Below are 14,308 nucleotides of genomic sequence, written 5' to 3'. Positions count from 1 at the left end.
ACATCACCGGGACTTGGAACTTGTCATTTACCCACAGAAAAAAAATGTTATTTCTTCTCCTGATTTAGCACCTAGACCCTGCAGTGATGGGGCTACTGACCTCATTGCTCATGGACAGATAACTACTATCAGCGAGGCAGAACTGCCTCCTAGTTTGAGTAGGAAACACTCCAGAAACCTCAGGTTCTCTTCTTGCTCGGAAAACTGATTATCCTGATATCTTTGGCCAGGTCACACAACATTTTGCGTTCATTTCGCTATAATATCCTTTACCTCCACACTGAGTGGTGATGCTTAATTAACAAGTGCTCAGACCTAAGGAAAGAAGTTAAAGGTGGGCGATTTTTTGAGCTGTATCACCAAGAGCATTTTCAAAGAGGTCACCAGCAGTGATTCACTTGAGTAATTATTTACTGTATTTTCCAGTGCTGCGGCCAAGCATAATAAGTGCGGAGAAAAAAAAAAAAAAAGGACAAAGTGAAAGCAAAGCAAAATACAGATTTGGAAGTTTTCATTTGTTTTTAACGAAACAAACAAAAAAGTCACTTGGGTCAGCCATAAACATTTTCTTCAGTCAAAAATGAAATGCTTAGTATCGTTTGGAAGTCATATAAAACATTTTTATTTCTTTTCTATGTCTTTTTTTTTTTCTAAATGAGGTCAATCCTTCAAAGAAAATGCCATTTTGAAATGAAAAAACCTTCAGGTTAAAAAAAGTCAAATCAGAATGTTTAGTTATTTCCACAAAGGAAACATTTTACCCTGAAAATACCTGCATGCCCTGACTTTAAAGCATTTCCTTTATTTATTTTGGTCACATATTTCTTCAGCAAATTCAACTGGGATTTTCAAATGATTTTGGTCCCTAGTGAAAATGTACTATTTATTGGAAAATAACCATTCCTCTCCATACCACACAGTGCAAAATGCTGACTGCTTGGTACCAGAAGCTGAATTAAATAAGTGATTACAGGTAAGGCAATATTTTCAACCATCACTGGTCAAATTATATCTGCCCCACTTATCAATACCTAGCAGAAAACAAAAAGGTGAGATGTTGCTAGCCACATTCTGCTATATCGCTTCTGAGGGGAGAGCACACAACAGCACGCACCACGGCTCCCTTTTTGCTGACGAGACAGCCAGCGTGCATCAAAATGCTTCAAAAAGCTACGTTTAAAAATAATTTATTCTAGTAAAATGAGCAGATGCAACATGGGATTGAGGAAAGCTGATTTTAGGCTGTAGTCTTAGCAGGCGACCTCTAGCAAAGCTCAGCACCACTCATTGCCTCAGTTTCCCCAGCTGAATAGGTATGAAAAGTATACTGACCTCATTCATATAGATTTTCCTATAGAAAGTGCTGTTGCTCCACATGTGCTGCACGAGCTAGGGATTATTTTTGCTCTAGTTTTTGGAGCACTTCTGGCTGCATTTGCCCAGCATGCGTCACGTTGGGTGCCGGATATTTTGCCCCTAGGGTAAGGGGCAAAACCCACGTGTTTATGCATGTGCCGAAGTGCAGTTGCCCTGATCACCTTATCAGGCTATCTAGTTATCAGCCCCTCGATCTGCCTGTATATTTTATATCATCCTTCTCTATTTATTTATATTGCCATGATATCTGAGATCCTGCCTACACCCAGCTGCTGGTGTCTGCAGCTCGTACTCCACACAGGAGGGGAGCACGGGGAGAGCTGGGTACGCAGCTGAGCTTGGCAGAAGGCAGGATTTCGAGCACCTTCTTGCCTCCACAAAGTGCAAAACCTCTGATTTATCTTTTCTTTTTTTCCTTTTTTTTTTTTTTTGGTTTTGTTTTGTTTTTGAGGAGGGGGTGGTATTTCTATGCAAGGTGAGTGTGTGAGACATTACAAAAGTTTTTCCACCTGCTTCCAAAAAGCACAAATTTGTGCAACTGGTGTCAATAATGACTTGGTTTTACTCTTTTTTTTTTTTCTTTAATCTTTGTTTTTCACCCATTCCTTCCCCAGTCATGTGTTTTGCTCGTCCCTAGGTGTTAAATGCAGGGAGGTAACTTCTAATTGCAGTTTTCCTGAAGGTGCTGAAACGTTTGAAGTGTGCTCAGACTCGAGGTCAGCGTCCTGGAAGTGTCAGCTTTCGTCCTCGGAGGGAGCGATGTGTACGCGGCACGTCGTGAATCACCCTGCCAAGGCCGTCTACCTGGGATTCTCAAATTCTGCCTGAAGGAGGGGAGAAACATGGCTCAAATGCTATTTATCACCCCTGTCTTTCATCAGCACTCACAGAGTCATCCAATATCTCCCATCCACGCTGGAAAGGGAGGTCGCGGGGAGGTAACCGTGTTTCGGCAGAGCCGGCCTCGGACGTTGCTCGTGCCGACAGCTGCGGAGCCTTAACACTCCCCTGGCCTCTTTTGGGGGCAAAGTGAGATTTTTTTTTCCTGGAGGGGACGGACGGGGCAAGGAGGAAGCGGGGAAAAGGAGGGAGCTCAGAAGAGGAATTTGCCTGGTCTTTATGGGGAAATCAAAGCTTGTTGCTTTGCAATGCTAATGCAAGGTCGGCATATGAGTCAATATTCCTCTCTACCCTGCAGGTCGTCCCCCTTCAAACCAAGTCCAAGAGGCCGTTTTGTGCCAGTATCTCTAGCAATGGGAGGAAAAAGATGATGGGGAACTCGTTTTTGGGGGAGAGCAATCTGCTCTAGCCACAGCAGAAACCCCAGTTGCAGGCTGCTGAGACCCTGATTAGCAATAGTTGAAATGAAACCAGCAATGTCAGTACCGTTGTTATTGCAGCGTGTTCGGTTCCCACTGCATCTCACTCAGATGGCCTCACAAATGTCAAGGAGTTGTGCTTCATATCAAGTAGGTGGAGCTATTATTAGCAGGAGATCAAACCCCGCTCTGTTATTAGAGTGGGATTTACACTTGGGCAGCCTTACGTTCCTGGATTAGAAGGCAGCAGCTGAAGGACTTGTGAAAATGCACGGCTGGTCTAGTCCTCCTTGCCAGCCTTGCCAATACTCAATGCCTTGGAAAAACCCAATATATCACCATGCCTTAGCAGCCTTCCAAAAGTCAGTCCTGACAAACTAAAGCAGTGCCTAGCCTACAAACGTGTTAACACGCCTTCACTTTAGGATGAGCCTTTCGAGACCATTTTGGGCTGATTCTCTGCATTGCGCAGAGGCTGGTGCCTACCCCTGATGCCCTCCTGTGGAGCTAAGCAGCTCTCTTGGAGACACAATGCTGCAGTGGTGTCCCTTTGCACTTTTGTGGGGAAGGCTCAGGTAAGGCTACTTCCTCCCCCAAAACTAGGGGCCATTCGGCAAATTTCTCACAGAATTGTCTCTGCCAACCACAGCACTCCAGGTGGTCAGAAAACATCCACCACAGTCAAAAATAGCCCAGCAGATACAGGAAAATACACATGTACAAAAATGCAGTCACACGCTGCACCATAAACTGAGGAGATGAGGACATGGAGAAGGAGAGGAGAGAGATGTTATTTCTCTTGAGACGTTATTTTGTAAGCCCAGGGCTCATCTAACTACTTGTTTGTGCTCTTCTGGCAAGATGGCCTCAGAGATCTTCATGCCAAAAAATCTTGTGGGAAGTAGTGCAATTATTATTTGAAAATTTAATTGATAACTATGTGGCCTATGTGGCTGCAACCCTTTAGATTTATATGACCAGCCAAGAAGTCCAGCTCTTTGCTCCATCTGAGTGTGTTTGCGCTGTTTTTACACCCCATCCTTATTATTTTTCATCATTGTTTCTGAACAGAAGTGTGCAGTCTCATTCATGGGTACTGCTCAGTATGTCACTCACAGATAAAATAAAGCTTTCCTTACACCAGACAGCTCTAAAGGGTGTCTAGAGAAAGTAAGAAAATGTCACGATCTCTGTTAATGATGGGATTTCTAAAGTCAGTTTGTTTTGGCCTAGCTTGATTATTGATCACTAACAGAGTAGATTAAGCCAAAGCATGATCTAGAAACATTTACACCTCAGTAGAAAGGTTTTTTTTTCCTTTGGTTTCTATTTCAGTTCAGAAAGAAAACCAAAAATTAAGGAGTGGCAAACTTAGTTCTGATCTAAATGAAACAGAATTTTTTTTTTAATTTCATGATGAAATAAAAAATAATAATTATAGGCCAAGGCAAAACCATTTTGTTCAGTTTGACCTGCTAGTTTTCAGGTTAATGAGCCTTTTGAAATTGAGGGGGAGCACGCCTGTTTTTTTTCTTTTTTTTCTTTTTTAAGGTAAGTAAATCAGTTTCTTATGAACAGTGCCATTTCAAAAAAAAAAAAAGCATTTTGCTTTGGAAACATCAAAACAAATATGTCAACAAACGAAAAACATTTTGAGAATGTTGAAATGATATGTTTGGGGATTATTTTTCCCACAGTTTTTTTCTGAAATGAGTCTCCGTCTCTTTGAAATGTTATTTTCTAGTAAATCTAACTTTTTTTTAAAAAAAAAAAAAAAAAAAAGCACTCTAGGGAGACTGTGAACTTTTCTATTCCACCAGGAATTGATTTCCCATGAGCTGAAACCAATGCTGTGTCATAATCTAACACCATCTTTCATAACCAGAATTATTTTTCATGTTATTAATCTCTAACTTCTTAAGATCAACAACTGAAACCACCCACTGATTCTGCTATAACCATGCTTGCTTGTGTGCTGTCATACTTACAGATTTAGAAGAGCGACAAGGACTTTATCCTCAGAAAACAGTCTTTCCCAAACAGAACACCACCTAGTTTCTGCCATGGCAAAGCACTACAATATTAACTAGATGTATGCTAAATGAGGTTTTAGCATTTCTGAGGACACTAAGTGCACCTGGACAGAGCCAGTGCTGTTATGGCAACTGCTTTGTTCTGGCGACTGTGCTTTTAATGTCATATTCTTAAATGTATCGTTATTCTTGCATATGATGAGGGACATACAGTACTTTGCATCTCAAATGTTCTCACAGTGTTTGATGACATCAGCCTCATTTCTCAGATGTGCAAAAAGACAAGTGCCTACCAATTTACAGAACTGGGCGTCGGATCCTAAACCTAAACCTAATACATTCATAAAATTCATAAAATTATGTTTATATGACCAAAATTTTGACTGATCAATGCACACATCAGAATAGGACTCAGGAGTCCTGACTTCAGTTGTGTGCTTTAACAGTGAAAAAATACCCCCTTAAGATGTGTGAAGCATTAAATTCTACGTAACTGAGATTCAGAGTGTTTATGTGTTTGGTTTTTTACTTATACAATGGCATTTCAAGCTTCTTTATCATCAATGCCGTGTCTGGGTGCCCTCCAATTACATGCTCAGATGTTAGATAAGATAAATACTAAAATAATTTGTGTCTATAATTATTGCTGCTGCTGCCAGAAGGCCTTCTGATACCAAATTTAACACACACACAAAAAAAAAAATGATTCGTGTAGGTTAGTTGATCATAAAAGAGCCAAGAAAGAATCACTGCAGCATCAAACTCAATGTTAGCAAGGTCAATAAAAATGAAGGTGCTCAGATCTGAAAAGGTTTGGGTCATGGGGTTGCTTTTCAGGAGAGGATTTTTGAGAGAGGGGTGATGCAGGACTCCTTCTTAGGGTACCTTCTATACTTAAGACTAAAGCTAAGAGTTCCTTGGTGTCAAGGAGTGCCAGTTCACTTGCAGACTAAACAGAAAGTTGTTTGTCAAAGGTTGAAGACTAGCAAAGTCATCCTTGCCTTGCACAAAGGCAAATTCTTGTGAACTTTGGACTGATGCCATGGTGGGACTTGTCTCTCCTACCTCCGGGTGTTGATAATGTGGATGTCTCCAGCAGAGCTGCTTGTCTAGGCCCCCTTGATAGCCATTGAAAAGAAATGGGCACTTTAGGCATGCAATTTACTTTACCCTCAAGTGACCATCTAAAATAAGTAGAAGCTCCAACCTTGTAAAAGCCTATTTACTTCTGTTGACTGCTGAGAGTACAGATAGGTACCTCACATGCAGACCTCTCCACTATCAGGTCTAAAATTTTCTGGGAAGATCTTCATCGCTAATGATACATGATAATGGATTAGACATACCTGAAGAGGGCAGTTTCCCAGATGGATATTTATCTAGTTCAAAGAGTCTGAACTCAAATGTTATTTCCTATTTCATGCAGCTTCGTTGGTGGGTATAATTCAGGACAGAACTTTGTTCTTTGGATTAACGCCAACTTTAGTTTCACAGCTCTGACACCAGCAAAATCACATTGAAGCAACTGAGGGCAGAGATGGGCTTTTTCTGACCACCTTAAAATGCAACAGACTCAGTCTAAATGTTCATTTTAGTCTAATATAAATAAAGTGTAATTCCACCCCCTTAGGTATAAGCGAGATGTAAATACACCAGGACACTGGTATAAAAAAGCAATGTCAGAGAAGGATCAGGCCACTTGTTTTCCACCTGTTTTTTCCCTGCTCGAGGGCACATGCTGTGAACAATTCAAAGGAAAACTACCACCTTCATAACCCCCCTTGCTGAATATCAACTGCATGTGGACAAGATTACATCCCAGGCTTGAAACTCCTCCTGGGAGTTTCTTTTTGAAAAGCTTCATGCTCTAGGGCAGGCAATGGCATTTATTGATCACCTCGGACAGGCTGTCTGTTCCTTTGAGGACCAAGAGTGGCTGACAGCTCTGGAAATCCAACATCCGACCCTCACTTCGGGCTGATCCAAAGTGAACGAACTAGGCAAGAGTCTCTCCATCAGTGTCAGCAGCTCTGGAGACAGACCATGCGAGAGAGGAGAAGGACTTCTTGAAAGCAACATCTCCCAGAGGATCGGCACTGGATCCAAGGAATTGATTCAGATTTCTAAGAAGATCCCCAGCTGCATGTACAAATTACCTCTGTTTTACTGAATGTAAAAAGTATAGTCAGCAAATCAGTACTTGGGCAAAGGCTAGAAGCCATGGGGAAAATCTTAGGAATGAGGTACATAAGACAGGGGAATGGACACAGAACTTAATGAGTAGATACGTCAGTGCTGGGGCGTTTAAAATTAGATCATGTATTTTTATACACAGAAGTATGGCTTCGACCTAGCATAAGCGATGCAGAATAAGTTGTTTTCTATGTCAATCTGATCAGTCATATTTGTGGGTGCTGTCCCACATGTGATATGCTTACGAATAGAGCTCGTGCAGGCCTTTGAGTCTATGACAGAGTCTATGCTCCTGATCCATTACTGCAGCTGGTGTGGACACATGTGACAGAAGGTATGACAAGGGTATATCCCCTCCTTAGTGCAATATGACCATGTTTCTCAGCCATACTCCATCCTAAGCTGAAAAATGGTCAAAGATGACAGTTAGAAGATAACAGACCTATCTAAAAAATCTAGAAATCTTTGTGATTATCCTGAAACAGTAAGAATCTCCTTATTTGGATCAGTTTTCCTCCAGACACTTATCAAAATCAATAATCTTCTGTAGGTGTGACAGAGATGTTGCTCATCCCATGCCACCAGTCACATTGACTAAAGTTTTCTCGTTGCCTTAAAGGAAAATTCATGTTCTTAACCAAGCAGGAAATTCATGGTGGAGAAGAGAGAAGATTTGGGTATCCAATGACCTGAAAGGAGAGCTAAGTCAAAGGCACCTACTTGATAACTCCTGGAAGTGAGCAGAGAATGAGACATGGAAGCTGATTTTAGCAACATTAGAGTGAAGACCTGATCCTCAAAGTCTGGAGGCCGACCTGAGTTGAAGGGAGTTATTCACTCTACACACACACTAAAGATGCATGTTACCAAGTCAGAGAGGTGGATCATGAGCAGAATCAGAGGGAATGGAAAGAAAAACTCTGTGAGCACACAGGATTTCCTTCTCTCTCCAAATATCATAAATCTCATCTGAGCTGCCAACGCACTCTATGCTGATCCAATCTACTTAGGTAAAGCAAGCACCGATGTGCTTGACCAGCCTAAGGCCTCTATCAGTTCACAAGGCAAGGAAACATACCACTTGTTGCCTTCTTCCCAACCCAGTCCTTCCTGAAAAAAAATCTCACAGAGACTAGCTCCACTAGTGGAGCCCCTGCAACATGCTAGGAGCAGTTTGAGCAGATTTTCTCTTTACAATGGGTAAGTTAAATCTGCAACACACTGCTAAAGCCAAAGAAGCACTGTCTGTTGGTCGCTCTGAGGGCTAGGGTAGAAAGAAGGGGCATTTTGAGACAACAACTCAGAGCAAAGACACTGAATTTGATGCACAGGGTTTGCACGACCAAACTTCAAGTCAATTTGCCAATGAAATAATAAGCAGAGGTGTTCTTACTGGGCTGTGCACCTGGCTTTTACATTTCCTAATGCAAAATGACAGCTTTGCAGTGCAAAGATAACAGCCATTTCTGTGGCATCAATGAAAGACTCATGAATATACATCATGATCAGATATACGTCATTAAATCTCATGGGCTTTCACCATCTGCTCCCACAACCCTTTTGGGAAAGGCCTACTAAATATGGACAAGATTGACAGGCAATACAAGGTTTATACAAGTTATGTATAAACACATAGCTTTTTTTTTAATATATGACTTTACAGAAAAGCTAGCCTGTAGAAGTTAATAGACAGTGATACTCCTATTAGGTATATATATGCAGTATACACAGTATGAATATCCCTATAGAGAGGTTATCAGTGTCTGATAAACTTCCTAGGGTTTTCATAAAGGAAAACTTCCTGCCTACTATTAATGGAAAGGCCCTGGGTGACTGTTCAGAAATCCATCACAGGTTCAGTCCCTCCTACCTCATTTTTTGTTTTCCCATGGGTCTTGTTCAGCTCTTCCTTGACAATCCTCCCCTCTCCAGGCTCAGCATAATTTTGTATTCCCCTCCACTTCCTGTCTCTAACTGGTACTTAAAAATAATAATAATAATAATAATATAATAAAGCAGCTACAACAAAAGATCACAGTTCAGGACCCAGGCCTATTCATTACTGTTTCCTCAGAGTCCCTAAATATAGTTGAGAATTTATCACAGAATCTATAAATCTGTTCCAGCATAGCTCTGCAGGAAGTAAATTCATCAGCAATCATTTCTTCGTGCATGCAGAAAAGCAATGATTTTCTGCCACCGGTTTGCAGCTTTGCACGCAAGACAACTTCAGCTCTTGCTAAGAGGCCTCCTCTGGCCTTTGTGGCAGCAGTCAGTCTCGGCATGCCAAGCAAAGGAAACAACACTCTCAAGAAGCAACGAGCAGTGGCTGAAAACCCCCTGCATTTACAACAGTTAATATTGCTTTCTCCTGACTTCTTAATTATTCATAATGATCTCAGCTGAGAAAGGGAGCTTCTATATGGCTGATGAACATTGGGGAGAATGTAATTAAAAGCAGAATTGGAGCTGAAGGGTTGTATCTTGATCTGGAATAAAGCAACCTGGATCTGCAGGCAGCACTTGCTCCCTCAAGTCAGTGAGACCAACCTGATTTACATCACTGGGTGATTTGTGGCTTGGTGGAAAAAAAAGTTACCCAGTCAAGTAGTGTGAAGATTAGTATGGTTCTAATACAGAAATAGTTAAGCAAATGATTGCACTATAATATTTCAATATAGTAGTAACTGGAAACTAAAACAGTTCATGGGCTAAACCTAAATAGGCATCCAGAAGTTCGGCTAATTATCCATGTTAGCATGGACACCACCCTACGAGGCTTACAAACAAGCTTTCCCTCAGTGTTTCAGTCATTTCCACCATCCCAGCAGACAGGTTTTCATGAATTATTTCAGTGCTTCTGGAGCTGACAGTAACCCAGAATGGAAATGTAAAACGACAGGTTAAATAACCAGATGTTTTGTACCTTGAGCGAAAAAATGAGTTGAGCTTCAGGTCATAGCCTTAATTTAAAATTATAACAAGGGAAATATACTTCTAAGATAGAGTGATCCAACATCCACCCAGGAGTCTGTGTAGCTTCAGGCAACTCTGTGAAACAGGTATAAATTTGCTATATATTTGTGTAGTGCCTTGGTTTCAGAATAGAGTTTAGATAGTCACGTAGGTACACACAAAACATCGCACAGCCAATGAAGATAGGCAGGTGACAACAGTCATGTTGTGCCCTCCAATTCTTTGGGTCTAGACATATGAATACATATGCATGACACCCACCACACTTCCTTTTCTGACAAAGCATGGAATCCGTACCACATATAACCACCCATCCATACTTAAACACAGAAAATATTTAGAGAAAAATACAACCACAGAAATGCACTCAAAACTCAATGTGAAGATTAAAGACGACCACTCAAATGTTAGGAAACACCAGACTGCGTTGTCCACCCTCCCTCCACCTCCATTTTTCCTTCTACATAGAAGTTACGACACTTACCTGGAATTTTTTCCTTTGCCTCATTCGGTGTGCTGAGATGACATTGCCTTTTGTGAGCAGGAGACCTGTATTTCGCTTACCTCTCACGCCTTTCTTCCTGCAGACCTGTTGAACCTGATGGGTTTTGCATGGTGCTCATCTGTATCTGAGCACTTCACAGGTGATGGATTTACATTCACAACACTTCTTTGGGGAGAGAATGTGTTATTATTTTCCAGTTTTGGGGTGCAAGAGAGGAGGCACAAAACAACTAAAGAATCCCTGAATTTGGCGCTCAGGTTGAGATAAACACTATATTTTTAAAGAATTTGGTATTTTACAGCATTAATCCAGACACAAGATCCCTGCCTTCAGATACTGCTAACAGCACTTAACATTTCTGCAAGGTGGGCCTCAGGACCACCAACTGGACATTCCCAGAAATGAAGGTCACACAACTGGTGACTGTCCCTGTGTGACAAGACTGAGTTAAGTGAGTTACTCAGTGCTATATAGGGCCTGTGTGCAGAGGCAGGGATAAATATGCAGTTATTTATCTGCCTTTTCTGTAAGAACTTCCTCCAGTCTCTTATTCTATCCACTTTCCAAGCTTTGAAAAACACAAGACAGGTTTCCTCTAGGCCCTTCGCCACTCGCCTTGATTCTTCCACACACAGAACAACATGACTTGAGTGAAGCAGAAGAATTGGTGGTCAAAAAGGAGTACATGAATGTGCTGCTTAGGGCAGTGTTTACATTAGCAAGAGATGCAGTGAAAAAAGGAAGGAAACTGGGGAGAGAAAAAAAATGACCTTATTCTGGGAGTCATTGCAGACTAGTTTTATTTTGGCCCTGTGGACTGAACTTCCATTAGTGCTAGTAGCACATCAGGTGAGGCACGCTGTCTAATTTGGGGTCATCCTCTAAACTGAGACTACTGGGAAAATACTTTAAAAGCACACAACTCCTAGTCTGAACTCAAATGCTAGTGCAGGTGTGCCTCATAATTCAAATGCATAGCTGAAAAACAATAAGGTTTTGCAGCTAGTGGAGTATTAGGCTTTGTAATCTTAAAAAGGGCCATTCAGTTTTGTGTGTCTGTGTGTGCATGTGTACTGACTTAGCACCAGTGCAGCCGGCAAGTTGACTAAAGTAGATAAATCGAAGATGATAACACTGAAATTAATATTTAGGAGATTTTGACTGAAGTCTTACTGAAATCAGTGGGAATCTTTCCACTGATGTCAATGGACTTTTGCTCATGCCATTACCACAGTTGCATCAGCTCGTCAGTTATTATTACTCAAGCAGAATTCCCCAAAGTAGTTTTCCTTGTGCAAAGACCACGGGATCTGGCCCCTCAGAAAGGATCTCCGTGGTGTTTCTGTGCAATCAAGATCATCCAAGCAGAGCCACGATCAGCACGGAGAGCCTCTCTGCTCTATCCGCCCACTGTCAATCAGCTCCTCCCTGCTCCTTCAGAAATAAAGAAAGGCAGTCACCATTCAGAAGAGATTTGCCAAGGAATAACAGCTGTGGGCTTTTCTGTAAAACCAGCTTTTCCCCCGTATTTTACAGAGAAGGAAGGAAACAAACAAAAGAAACCCTCTAAGACATTAAAATTCTGGAATATTTATTCTAGAGATCCCCATCACTAGGGGGAAAAAAAAGCAGCTGAGATGCTGGCAGGCCACTTGCATTGATCTGACATGTCACACCGCAGCTTGAGCCTACGCGTGGCGCACACGACGTAAGACGTCCCATTCGCGCTGTTCCTGGTACCAGTACGCCTCGAAACGAGAAGGGACTGCAAAAGCCTGCTCACAACGGGGGTTCCACCTCGTTTATTGCTGATATAAAAGCTGTCTAAACAAACTGTTTGTATTTTCTAGAGTGTATACAGGCAGAGTGTCTGCATTCGTGTTTCAAAACCTTTTATGGATGCTGATTCTGTGAGCTGCTTCGTCTCACTCAATGCCACTAAGACCCGTGAAACATTTTTGGGAGGAAGTTGCAAGGAGGAAGTGTTTCCAGGTCTTAAGAAAGAGTTAGAGTGAGAAACTAAAGTCAGTGGAAAGATTCAAACTTAGTAACACAAGTGCAAGATTCTGCTGTCCAAATCCTCATTTAATTTACACCATGACCAAGGAATTGGGATCAATACCTTAGTCCAACTGCAATCTGTTGATGAGCCAAAGGAGGGAAAGGCTGTAGCACCGTGAATTAAAAAATAATAATCTCTCAAGCTTAACATCAGCAAAGATGATTATTTCCTTTGATTTGTCAGACTAATTGAAAATAGCTTTATAGTTCACAGATGATTAATTAGGAGCCAATAAGATCTCCATTTGCATCTTAGTAATTCTTCACTCTGTTTTATTTCCACATTTAGCCTTTATATTTAAAATACTCAATGAGAAAGCAGAAGGTGATTAACATAAGATTTTGAATGTGTGACGTTTGTCTATTTTTACACATTTTGTCAACAGAGTAAAAAGCAAAGAATATACAACATTACAAAGTGATTACTGCACGTTCCACTTACATCCTGTTAAATCCTCCTCTGTGGTAGACATATTTTGACTAGGTTCATTTTGAAACAGGAGAGAAAAAGCCCAAACAAAGATCAATCCCCTTCCTCCCTCCACCCTATTCCCAAACCAAATTATTATTTGACCACCATGTATATTCATCTTAAAAGTTTCCAGGAAGTGATTTTGTCAGCCTTCCTTACACGAAATATCCTTACTCAAGTGAGCTGTCCTACAGACAAGATAAAACCATGCCACTGTTACCCTCTAAAGTTAGCTCTGAAGGTAAAGTGAATCCAAATTAACGTCTGGTAAATATGGTGATATTTTATATTCACTTGGCACTGAAAGTCAGTAGCGTACATATTTTGGGGTGGAAGAACGCAGCTCTTTTATCCTCTGTCAAAAAATAATTCATTTGCAGGTCACATCTGTTGAGGTTTTTAGGTGTTGAGGTTGGGGGGTTTTTGCTTGTTTTTGTTTTTACTATTTTCTCACAATGTTGCCAGTTCCTGTCTTGCCACATCATGCTTAAATCTCCAGCAAAGACAGCTGGCTGCTAAGAAGCTTAAGCCTTCACTTGGAAGGTAAATATACATCTCTTATAATGATATAAGGAAGCTGGAACTGTAAATACCAAAGACTAGGTATAATTCCTAAGGATTAAACCGTCATAAAACAAATTATAATAGCCAAAATTTGCTATTGTTAATAATGACATAATATAAATTGTGCTATTGCAAAGAAATATCATGACGGGGGAGAGGTTGGCCAATGCTCTTCGAACTTCTGGCATCCTCCTCTGTCTACCAGCAAATCTAGTCTTTTGTAACAGGTTCTGCTCACTCCTCTGAGGACAGGCTCCAGGTTTGGTCCAGCTCAACCTCACACCAAGATCTCGACTTCAGACCATCAAATGCTACCACTCAATACTGAGCAGAGCACAGCAGAAAGCGCTTTCCCAGGAGTGTATCCACGTTGGGCTCTTCTCCAAGGACTGGGGGGCCTTTCCCTGTAGGGTCCAAAAAAGTAGCATGGACAGTACCGTTGTCCACAGCCCAGCCCCACATTGGCAGCAAGATGGATCTGCCAGCGTGGTGGCCAGAGTCTACATGGGAACCGTCCCTGGTGGGAGCCCAGCAGCATGCAGGGCTGGGCTGTAATCTGAGGGACAGGTAGCATACTCCAAGCAGTGGGGTTATACAGGCATGCTGTCCATTTATTTTGAGTTCGGGGGGGAGAGGTTGTTTGTTTTGTTTTTTTTTTTGTTTTTTGTTTTTTTTTGTTTTTTGTTTTTTTTGTTTTTTTTTTTTTTTTTTTTTGCTTTGTTCTGCATTTTTTGATTTGTGGTGGATGAAACCACCACAAACACCATGTTGGCTGTCAGCATGAGTGGAAAAAGACACACATTCCCAT

The sequence above is a fragment of the Rhea pennata genome, chromosome 1, assembly GCF_028389875.1.
Source record: "Rhea pennata isolate bPtePen1 chromosome 1, bPtePen1.pri, whole genome shotgun sequence".
NCBI classification, from domain to species: domain Eukaryota; kingdom Metazoa; phylum Chordata; class Aves; order Rheiformes; family Rheidae; genus Rhea; species Rhea pennata.
The sequence above is the reverse complement of the archived record's forward strand: the minus strand, read 5'-3'. Positions refer to the sequence as shown.